Below are 12381 nucleotides of genomic sequence, written 5' to 3'. Positions count from 1 at the left end.
CCCTGCTACGTTTTGCTTCTGGGACTGACTTCCAGACAACTGATATATTGCTTTCAGTAATGTGGGAATGTTATTGCTCATACTGACAGCGGACACATCATTTTGTTAGATATCCACCGAAAGAGCACAGCAAACAAGAAATAAATATCTACCTAGCAAGATGAAATGGCTGTGATCTTCTAGTTAAGGAAGAGGCTGGTGTGGTTTTCTTTTTCTTTTGTGGATGCAGAACTGCCCTATATACCAAATAACTTCTTGCTCCAGTGCAGTCCTGCTCCAGTGCTGAATTATTGCAAATAAGCAGGGCTGCTCTCATTAATATACTGGAACCACTGGTCTAATTCTTCTTCTTCTTCTTTTTAATCAACTGATCTAAATGAAATAAATTTGCATTCTGCCAGACATACAGGTAAGAGCCTTTTTTAAAAATAATAATAATACCGAAGTCATTGTAAGATAACTCACTCACTATTTCAAGGGTAGCCAGCAGAGTGTTCTCCAGGTATTGTGGATTCCAACTCCCATATCTTTGTCCATTCGCTATGACTGGGGTTGATAGGAGCTGGAATCCACAACACTGGAGGGCCCTACTTCCAGTTGGCTACTCCTTATTTATTTAATAAATGAAACCTTCCTCTTTCTGCCAGAAAGAAAGGGTTGGTGGTCTAAAGATGCTGGGGCTGAAGTTGGTTCTTCAAGAGTGTCCCTGAGGAGGAGCTCAGCTTGAAACATATCCAACTCTGTTTTAAAAAAATAAAAAAATAGATTTATTTTATGATTCATGATTGGGGCCTTTCCTTTAGCAGGTGTCCTGAGCATCCATAGAAAGCCTATAGCACACAACATCTGCACATATAGGCTCTAGTCAAACCTTCATATAGCTTCCCATGAAGCAATATGCTCCCTAGCAGGCCACAAATTAAATAGCAAGTGAGGCATTAAAAGACAAGGATCCTGGATCCATTTATCTGATGTTCGGCATCCCTGCTGTCAGCCATTAACTCAAACATGCTAATTTAAATAGGAAAAACTTCACCGCTGAAGCAAGAGGTTTACAGAAAAGGAGATAGTTCAGTGCAGATAAAAGGTACTGGGTTCAATTCCTTGCTTCCATAGATAGATACAACTGGGGAGAACTCTCCTATCGGCCCTTCCAAGTGTAATGTTTCTAACACTATAGCTACCGTTTGTTCCAATGTTTTTGGGAGTGACATTGCAGTAGACTGTCCATGGCACCAGTATTTTGGTAGGTTATTGTACTGTTGTCCATCCACACCAGAGATGGGGTGTGTTCAAAGTGAGAAATGTTCTGTATTTGTTAGATCTGGAAGGACACGGTAAGAAATTTGGATGGCATGCATATCTGTGGTATAATAAAGGGAAATTACATAAAGGATTCCATAATCATATAATTAGGAGATCACTTTTAAAAGCATGGGAAAAACATAAAGATTTATTAGAACAAAAGTCTCCATGGTGGTTGTCTCCAACAGAAGTAATTTCAATTAAAAAATTAAATAGGGAAGAAAAATGGCCTACATATAGAGATTTATTAATAGAAACAGAAGGAAAATTAAAACTTAAGGAACTTGAAGAGATTAGAGAATATGTATATGACTGGTTGCAATATCATCAGTTAAATGAGGTATTTAAAGAAGATAAAAAGAAAGGATTTAGTTATACTATATCCAGATTCCAAAAAGAAATTATAGACGATGATACCAAATTGCTGAAGAAGATTTATAACTTGCTGTTAGAGTGGGAAACCAAAGAAGAAGAGGTTAAGTGTGCAGTGATTAAGTGGGCACAAGATTTAGGACATAACATACAAATGGAAGACTGGGAAAAACTATGGAAAGTGAATTTAAAATTTACCGACTGTATAATATTGAAAGAGAACTATATGAAAGTGATGTACCGATGGTATATTATGCCTGTAACAATGGCAAAAATGTATAGAACATTGGTAAATGATTTATAATGAAATGATAATGAAAAGAATGTTTAAGATAACCTTTGTGAAAAGACCAGAAGACTTCTTCTTAGGAATTACAGGTCAAAACTTGCCAAAAAAAGCATAGAAAACTATTCATGTATGCTACAACAGTGGCTAGGATATTACTAGCCCAAAAATGGAAGGATGACAAGATACCAACTAAAGAAGAATGGCAAGAAAAAGTGATGCAGTATGCTGAAATGGCGAAGTTAACTGGAAAACTAAGAGATAAGGACAATAAAAAAGGTAAAGGACCCCTGACAGTTAAGTCCAGTTGCGAACGACTATGGGGTTGTGGCGCTCATCTCGCTTTACTGGCCGAGGGAGCTGATGTTGTCCACAGACAGTTTTTCTGGGTCATGTGGCCAGCATGAATAAGCCACTTTTTGTGAAACCAGAGCAGCACACGGAAACGCCATTTACCTTCCCACCGGAGCAGTACCTATTTATCTACTTGCACTTGATGTGCTTTCAAACTGCTAGGTTGGCAGGAGCAGGGACCGAACAATGGGAGCTCACCCCATCGCGGGGATTCAAACCACCGACCATCCAGTCAGCAAGCCCTAGGCTCGGTGGTTTAGACCACAGCGCCACCCGCATCCTGATAAGGACAATAGAGACTTTAAAAAAGATTGGGAACCATTTATGTTGTATTTACAGAAACATTGCAAAGATGTGGACTCACTAGCAGGGTTTGAGTGAACACTTACAACCAACAAAATGAACAGAGAGATTATGATGTAATAATAGGGAAACAATAAAATGTAAGATGTGATTTGAAAACAATTATGGTATAAAAAAGGATGAGAATATAACAATATTTAATTTAAAGATTGCAATATTAAGGTATAACGAAACAAGCAGGAGAAGTTAACGTGTAAAGAACTAGAGAAGGAAGTTGAGGGAAGTCATGTGGGGTATGTGTGTGTGTGGGAATTGTATTTTTTGTTTTGTTTTTTGAAATAATGTTATCGTGAGGTATATAAAATTGTAAAACTTAATAAAAAATATTTTTTTAAAAAGAGAGAGAAATGTCCTGTAGCAGTAGTCTCACACGTTCCCTTGTTTTGAAATATTTTAGAGTTATGAGCATGGATGCAGGATACTGACAACCCTTTTGCAGGTTTCTTTGGGGAGGGGGTGGATATAAAACCTGGTGTTCTGGAATTATGAAATTCTGACCCTGTAGGAGATTAGGAAAATAGATGGCAGGAGCTACTTCAGTTCACTGTGTCAGACTGAGCCATTCACACTATTTCAGAGGCTGCTGTGACAGGCCTCCAATAAAACAAAACAAAAATGGTAAAAAAGAACAAACCAGAAGTTGCTCAAACTAACCCCACCACACCTAAAATCAGGAAACTGTGCAAAACACTTTCTGCACATTTAAAATATTGTGGGACTCCCCCAATTGTCAGAATGATTACAACAGAGGAATAAGAGGTGTGGTGACTACAATATTTTGGAATAGTGGTGGAATGATAACAATGCCATGTGGAAGCATGTGAAGAAATATGGAAAGAGCTATGGTGCAACAAAACGTTGGCAGTGAGAGCTGCTGCTGGTTCATGCAGACAATGTGGAGCTAAGTGAAGCAAGGGTCTGACTTAGTATAAAGCTGAATACTAGTTAAGACTAAAATAAAAGATGTTTGGACATTAGCTGTCTTCATGTTACAAAAAAAAGTTACATGCACAATTAAAAGGGTACTTTGCACCATCTAGATATGTGTGCACTCCCCTCCTAGTGGAGAAAAGTCTTGCAATGCTTTGTTTAAAAAGCGGTGCTTTGTAACCAAGGTGATATTTCTCATGATACTTAGTGGGCTTTGTAACAGAATGCAGAATAAATCAGTAAACTTTGGTGTGCTTTGGCTGTTCATCAGGCTGGTGTACTGTGTCTCAACTATATGTTTTAGATAAGAATAAAATGGATTTACACGCCTACAGCTCTTGCAGTGAGATTCAGATGAATGTGTGGAGATTGAAGGGAAGGACAGCTGCTGCAATCTGCTCTATGTGTTGATTATCCCCAGATTCTGAATACAGAAACAGGACACAGATAGGCACATTTCATTTTATTTTTAACCCATATGCCTTTAACTCACAGCTTCTCCAGCTGAAATTAGCTATTGTCAATTAAAGCATGTTTCCAACAATTAATCAACAAAGACGCTAGTTTCCTGCTTTCTGGAAAGGGCTTCATGGAGACTTGAAGCAATGATCCTTACCCATGGCTTGCACGTTGCACACTGGGTGGAACAACACTAATGGTTCTAGATTGGTTTTAGATTCAGGTAGGTAGCAGTGTTGGTCTGACACAGTCAAAAAAATAAGAAAATTGTCCAGTAGCACCTTAGAGACCAACTAAGTTTGTTCTCGGTATAAGCTTTCATGTGCATGCACACTTCTTCAGAAACACTGAAACAGAAGTTACCAGACCCTTATATAGAGAGGGAGGGTGGGGTGGGTTTTTCTCAGAAGGGTGGGCAGGCCTGCTGGGGTTGGCAAGGCATATGACCTTCACCTGAATCTCATACATCTCCTGAGAGGTGATTTGGTGTGTAGCCACAGTGTGGAAATAAAGGATGAGATTATCCACCAGATACCAGGCACTCTACCATTCAAATTAGGCTCCAGTGTTTTTCTTACAATCCCCTTCTCAATGAATTAATCAATTTTAATCTAGCATGTAAATTCTCCAAACTTTCTTATTTGTTAATTCGAGCAACTACTGCTCTCACCTCATTACAAACAGTATTTCTACCTGCAACACACTTGAGCAAACCTGCTCATCTTCCTTTCACAGATATTTTGTTTCCATTTGCAACTGTAGCTGCCCCTGATGAGTTATCATTTAACTTTTTGTAAGGGAATTAGCATCAGATGTCATGTGCATGGAAGTTGCCAAATCAATTAACCAACTAGAAGGGTTACTGTTAATAGCACCAGTTTTCCTATAACTTTATATTGCTGGATAGTTCTGATGAACTGCAAAAGCATTTTTAGTTTGCTTTCTGTTGCCACCCTGGAACTTTTCTTTATTAGTGCCACTTTGTTTTGTACGATTCCTTGCAAATGAAGGAAAACAACTTTTCTGCTTGTATATGTTGATAATATAATTTTGGTTACTGAGAACAAACAAGATTGTACAAAAACAAGATTGGGCGCAGGCCTGGCCAGGACATAGGCATCCTGTGGCAAAGGTGACCTTTGTGCTTGCTTGCTTGCTTGCTTAACAGCTGTTGGGAACTTCAAGGTCCCTGCTCTCCCTTCTTATGGACTTTATATTGGACCTGGAGACTCCAATAGAGAGCATTCCATGTCAAGAAGGAGGGCAAGTGGGCACCCTATCAAATGACAGGGCAGGAGCTATACGGAGCAGGGCCTTTTCACTGGTGGTGCCCATTGTATGGCTCGCTCTTCCCAGGCCTGCTCTCTTTTGGCCTGTATTTTGGAGCTTTATAATTTAGGAAGACTTTGGAAGAACTGGTTGACAAGTCTTATCAGTCACTGACGTATGAGCAGATTTTATTTGCTGCTATTCTGGGCTCCTGGTGTACCAGGACTTACACCAGAGTAATAGAGTTGGCCAGGACACCAGAAGGGATACAATTTATGAGCTTTCTCTATTATCTACACAGCAGGGGGTATTCTGTCAACAAAGTATTCAGCAAAGGCTGAGCTGAAGCGTTCCCTGCTGGTTACCTGCTTTCAGCAATAGGGGTTGTTTGGTAGTACCCAATTGGTTAGCTGTCAGATTCTAGAGCTCCCTATTGGTGGCTCTTAGGTAATTCCAAAAATACAGAGTCCATTAATAAAACACAGTGTTCATTCATAAAGCAGTAACATAAATCTCCATTGCTACATATTGGGTGTGTATTTCAGTGGTTGAACGTACAGGTTTATGGCCATGCTGTAGTGTAGTGCTTATGCAACTGTGAATAAAAGGTGGCTGTGCTCACCACCCTGGGGTTTGTGGGGGGAGAGGTGACAAAACTGATTTCCAATAAGTGCCCCCCTTTATTTCCATAACAAGTCCTTGAGTCTGTACTCTGAATAGTGACACCAGGGACCTAGAAGGTGCAGGGCTTGTCAGTCCAACCCCCGCACAGTCTCATCAGGGTTGACCTCAAAGCAATTGGAGAAATTTGGCCAATTTGGGCCCCGTGGCCGCTCCTAAGGGGGGGCCCTGTAAGATTTTGCAGACTTTGGCTGTGAACTGGGGCCCTACAAAAAAACCCCCTAAAGTTGGGCCCCACGTCTTCAAATTGGGCCCCACTGGCTAGCCCTGAGTCTCATAGTTGCTGGGTCTGAGTTGCCCTGCCCTTGCATGAATTCTTGGGTTTGCAATTTTGGGAGAGGGGAAACTGCGGCACTGGGGAGATGGCAGGCTGGCAAGGCCCCCTAGCTTTAGAGGCCCTATTCTCCAGCCTACTTAGCCTATACATAAATCTGGCACTGCCCCCATTTCATATTTGGGAAGCTGGCTCTTTCTACCTAAGGGTAGAACCTTACATTTGTTTCTTTTGAAATTCATTTTGTTAGCCTTGGCCCAATTCTCCAATCTGTTAAGGTCATTTTGTATTTCATTGACACTGGCTACCTCTCCCAGTTTGAGGTCATCTACAAATTTGATGAGCCTCCCCTCAATACCTTCATCCAGGTTGTTTTATAAAGATGTTGAACAACAACAGGCCCAGGACAGAACCCTGCTTGTCACATTTTTCCAAGAAGACGAGGAACTGTTAGTGAACGCTCTTTAGGTTCAATCAGTCAACCAGCTATAAATCCATCTAACTTAGTGGACCGTAAATACCTATTTTACACAGTAGCAAGTAGGAAAAGCTGATGAGCAGGACCTGAAACAGCAGCCTTCTGTTTTAGCATCTAGTGGCATTCCTTAAAACAAGCACAGCCAATTCACAGGGAGCCAGATTTCATAGCATACAATATTTGCAAGCACAAACAGGATTTTTTTTTACAAAAGCTCCTAGCTGCGGAACAGATCTACAAATCATCTTGATCTATCACATGGTTCACTTGCAAATTTGTACACAGAAAACAAGCAGACTCATGCAGCTCTCATAAGGGAGGAAGTTTCCCCCACTTTGTTTAAGCTTTCCACTTCTGCTGTGAAATTGCATTTGTGACTGAGGAATAAACTCTCGAGTGTTGCAGCAGAAATGGATGTTGCATATTTAGTGGATGCCTGTAGGCAATTTCTTTTCTTAATGGAGATCTGAATGCTCCTTTAATTTTTCCACATTTTATAAGTGGGGTTTTTTTGTTTGTTTTTTGTCCTGCTGAAATTGCTTTTTATGTGGTACCTTGTCTATTGGATGTTCAAAGAAGTGATGGTGAAGGCAAGGCAGGCGCAAAGAGAAAGAGAAAAATAGTCTATGCCATAAAGGGGAAAAAACCAGCTGTGTGCCCCCCCCTTTTACTGAAGAGGACCAAAGGATTAGATCCCATCTCTTGTTGATTTATTTAAAACAGTTGTTGCAGTGTGTGTTATTGTTTTTGTTTTACTCCTTTGTCAAAGAAACATCCGAGTTGGACATTAAGAACAGAGTGATGGTTCTCCTGCAATTCTGAGTTAACTTTTTAGAATGATACATTTTCATCTTTCTTCCCACCTGATTCCTGGCATAAAAAACAAAACAAAACTTCGGTTCAAACAAGAGTACCATTATTACTCAAGAAACCAAAAAGAGTTAGTTCCCAGCCACTGCAATTGAAAACACGTTTTACAGCTCATTAATTGTGAGATTATGAGTCACAATTCATTAAAATTCTGTTCTGCTGCCTGCATTTGTAAACACCTTCTGAGAGGTTTATCACCCTTTCCATAGGACAGAGCTTTCTGCCAGTGGATACATTTCTTTCCTGCTCCATACTGATATATGGGAACCAGGGGGAAAGTTATGGTAAAAGAACCTTATCTTTTCACTGCAATGGGAATATAAAGAATTGTATTGGCTGTGAAGCATAACAGATATTAATTAGGTTTTGCTATCCAGGTTCTTTCAAACCACTGTATTTATTAAACCTCACATTGCATAAATTTGGTAGGCTTGGTCCTCTTCTTAGCAGGAAATGTATGCATTCCATGATGAATGTAAGAAGCAGGGTTTACAGAACAATCATTACTCTTCATTTCGAGATTCAAATGACAGAGCATCCTGTTTAGGATACTCTCAGACCTCCTTTATCCTGTGGAGGAGCCTGTGCAGCAAGGCAGCAAGGCAAATTGACTGTTGCAGCACCATGGACAGCTCCCAGTGGACAATTTGCTTTGACAAGGATCAAAAGGGAGGTACTTTGAAACTCTGCTAGCCCCTGCCCTGCCTTTTGAGAACTAGAGTCTCTTAAAGGGCCAGCCCTATAGAACCTCCACTACACTTCATGGCCTCCTGCCTGTTTTCTCCAGGTTTCCAGTTATCAAAGACATCAAAACTGATCAAAGGAGCCTATATTTACTGGGAATCCTTCTGTTATGGCAGCCTCCTCCAAACTGGTGCCTTCCAGATATTTTGGACCACAACTCTCATCAACCCCAACCAGCATGGTCAACAGTCCAGGAAGATTAGAGTTGTAGTTAGCATCATATGGAGATATCAGGGTGGAGAAGGTTGTACCATGGATCCAGGAGGAAGTGCTGGTATTTGTAGTTTCCTTCAAGCAAGGGGGCTATTTAGAACCAGGGTTATAAAAATACATGTGATGATGTGACTGCCTGCAAGGACAAGGGTGAAGAGAGTTTTAGAGGACCAAGCAAAAGCTAGCAACCTTTTGTTTTCCCGTGATTATGCACAAACTATTTCCATTGCCCCAAACAGGTAACAAGTTATGACTGTCATATTCCTTTAATTCAGGATTGTAGCAAAATAGAGAGATTCTTCTAAAGAAAGGGACTTCTATTTCATGAGCATCCTTTGCTTTAACGCCAGAGCTGACGCTAGGAATGATACCGCCTGTTCAAGCATCTTGCTTTTAAAGTCAACTGTGCATTTAACACTTAACAACAAAAGTTAATTGCTAGATAATGATGGTCTCAGAAGGCCCAGTGGTGAGAAGAGGCCCCTTAAAATGATCCCCAGGGTTAAATAAAATAGTAACAAAATGTTACAAGACACAAACACTGAACCAGAACAAACGCTAGAGAGGGCGGGTTCGTCCTAATATGTAGAGCGGTTCAGCTTGGTGAAATGTGCAAAGCTGTCAGCCAAGTTTAAAAACAGATGCACAGAACAAATAGCAACTGTTGTGTGTGTGTTTTAAGGGCACTAAAGGCACAATTTTGCTTTTGGAGACGGCTGACCTGCTGCAGATGGAGCGAAGGACCTGAGGGGTTGTATCAACTGTAGCACTTATTGCCAGTATTCTAAACTGGCTGAACAGGATTTTGTCCTGGTTCCATACAACACATAGCCATAGCCTTGACCTTATTCTGTTTTATCACATTTGTATTTGCCACTCCACCACTTACTCTAATGAGCTCCAAGAAACATGTCCTTGTTTTCTTTTTCTACCCCCCCCACCCTGTGCTGTTTAGCTGACTGAAGAACAGCTGAGAGCAGAGAGAAAAGAAAAGAAAGTTAATCTTTATCAGTAGCTCCACATCTTCTTCTCACTACTTGCTTGGTCAGTAGGATGATATGTTGTGGGCCACATAAGATTAGGCTGTAAGTCAGAAGCAGTCTGTGTGTGTTTTTCTGTGCCTGTGTGTGCCTGTGTCTGCATGTTGTGTGTGCATTTCTGACATTTCCGACAATGGACATTTCTGAACTAGAGATAGGAAAAAAGGGCATGTTTCTTGGAGATTATTATACTGACCAGAGAATGTGCATATTGCTCATAGAATGTGCGAAATGCAGTTGATATATGCTCATTTCTGTAAGGGCTGTTGAAGACTGTACATAATGAATGGAGGATATACAACATTCAGTTGAGATATCCATATTCTCCAAGGCCTGTTGGAGTTTATGCCTAACGGCCAGAGAATGTACAAAATGCAGTTGAAATGTGTGTATTTCTGAAGACCTGTTGCAGATTAAGTATAATGATTGGGATATGTGTACAATTCCCTCTTCATGGATGGATTGTGTGCACATTGTACAGGAAGCCTGGTGAATAGTTGGTTGTTATGCTCATTAAGCACCCAGGCATGTACACATGCGTACAGTAGTCACAACTCTTCAGAAGTTTGTTAGGCAGAGAGGAGATGATTAGTCTAGTTTATAGATGAGTGGAGCATAGTCCAGCATTTGTTTCATAACACCACCATGACTCTCTGTGTAATGATATGGAACCATTTTGAGAAAAGTGAAATGTACTGTACTGAATGTTCTTAGATGTGCTGAAATGTTGCCATCTGGGGTGATTTCTTGTCTCAAGAATACTGTACTGTAAATTCCAGTTTGTGAAGATGACCTCTTTTTAGTACACTACGAAGGAAAAACACTGTGCACGTGCTTAAAGGGTCTTTTAATTTATATAACTAAATTGAACCCTGGCTCTGAAAACCAGTTCCATTCTGAAGCTCAGCTAACAATGCTGAAAACTCTACTTAAGCTCCACCCTTGCATTTTGCTAGTTTTAATAGTTTAGGACAGTCCGCATCTTATTTCAACAATGCTGTGAGCTAGGTTAGGGTGAGAGACAATAATATAGGCCAAGAACACCCGTGATCTTCATGGCTCAGGAATGATCTGGGTCCTTCTGATCTACAGCCCATTTTCTATCCACACCAGAGATGGGGAACCTCGTGGCCTTTCCAGATTCTGTTCAACTACAGTTCTCACCCCCCCCACTATTGGCCAATAGAGGAGTTGGAGTCCAGCAACATCTAGATGTCCACAAGTTACACTGGGTTCCCCATGAGGATGAAGGGTAAAATAATATGTAATAAATCCCGGCACTACACCATATCAGGTCTTAGTTTTACAGTAACCTACTCTACGTACATTTGATGGAAGACAAGTACAGCTCCTGCCCATATTCTTTCCTTCCACCAGCATTTAAGTTTTGTGCACATGATTTATTTTAGCAACTTTGAAACAACCTTGTAGCATCCTTTGTGCGAGAAGGCACCCTAATTTTCCACAGGCGTAAGATGGACAGTAGCCAGCCAGCATAGAGCAACCTGCCCCTGGAAGTTGCTTTGAAAACCACTCATCCAGAGATGGCACACACAAAAGATGCCCTATCAATCGCAGACAGAGAAGCATGTAAGGAAAACAGCTGCCCTAAGCTGCATTGAGCTCCAGGTCTCTAATTAGACATAAGAAAATGGATGTGATTCAATAGAAGTGGAATTGGCAGGAGACTGCTGTTTTCAGTGCATGGATCACCCCATGTTTCTGTATTTCAGTTTCATAACACAGATAAAAGAATGCATGCTCTTTGTTTCTTTAATAGGATGCAATGCCTGTCGCATGGGGGGAAATCTTACAATGACATAGACTTCTAATCTTGTAATTTCCAGAGTGCACAGGTCACACTGAATATGTTGGGAGGAAACTGAGCCAGTGGGATGAATGTCAAAAATATGTGCCTATTAGAATAATTAGTGGAAAGGTGTTTAAAATAACACCCTTTTAGGCAGCACATGAAAGTGATACAGGTCTGAAATGAATACGTGGTTCATGGGGAACTGAGATCTATTGAATTCAAGATTGGTTAATAACACCAGATTCTTCCGTTTCACAAAAAGAGTGTTATTGTTTTATAGAATTTTGTATTATGAAACTTTTCACTAAAGCAAATATATTCTGAAATATAATGTTCTGGAATATTCTATAATAAATACCCCACCCCAAAAAATATATCACAAAAAAATTAAAAAGTTGTTGAGGATCATCTATCCTAGTATTCTTTAGCCTCTTCAGACCTGGGACTCACTTTTATTTTATTTTTACTTCATATGTCCTTTCTCCTCCACTGCCACTCACTTTGGATTTTTCATGCAACTTTCCTGGCAGCTGAAGAGGAATGGTGTAGCACCTTCAACTCTATGCAATGGGAGACTATCTAGACCTAAGCAATAGCTTCTGATGAATGGCTATTAGAATTTATCATCCAGTCCTGTTTCCCCAAAGACCCAACTAGTAGATATGACATGAGAAACCCATCAATAATAATAATAATAATAATAATAATAATAATAATTTATTATTTATACCCCGCCCATCTGGCTGGGCCTCCCCAGCCACTCTGGGCGGCTTCCATAAAAACCAAAAATACAGTAAAATGTCACACGTTAAAAACTTCCCTGAACAGGGCTGCCTTAAGATGTCTTCTGAATGTCAGGTAGTTGTTTATCTCTTTGACATCTGCTGGAAGGGCGTTCCACAGGGCGGGCGCCACTACCGAGAAGGCCCT

This window comes from Podarcis raffonei, chromosome 1 (assembly GCF_027172205.1).
Source record: "Podarcis raffonei isolate rPodRaf1 chromosome 1, rPodRaf1.pri, whole genome shotgun sequence".
NCBI classification, from domain to species: Eukaryota; Metazoa; Chordata; class Lepidosauria; order Squamata; family Lacertidae; genus Podarcis; species Podarcis raffonei.
This window is presented reverse-complemented; position numbering follows the sequence as displayed.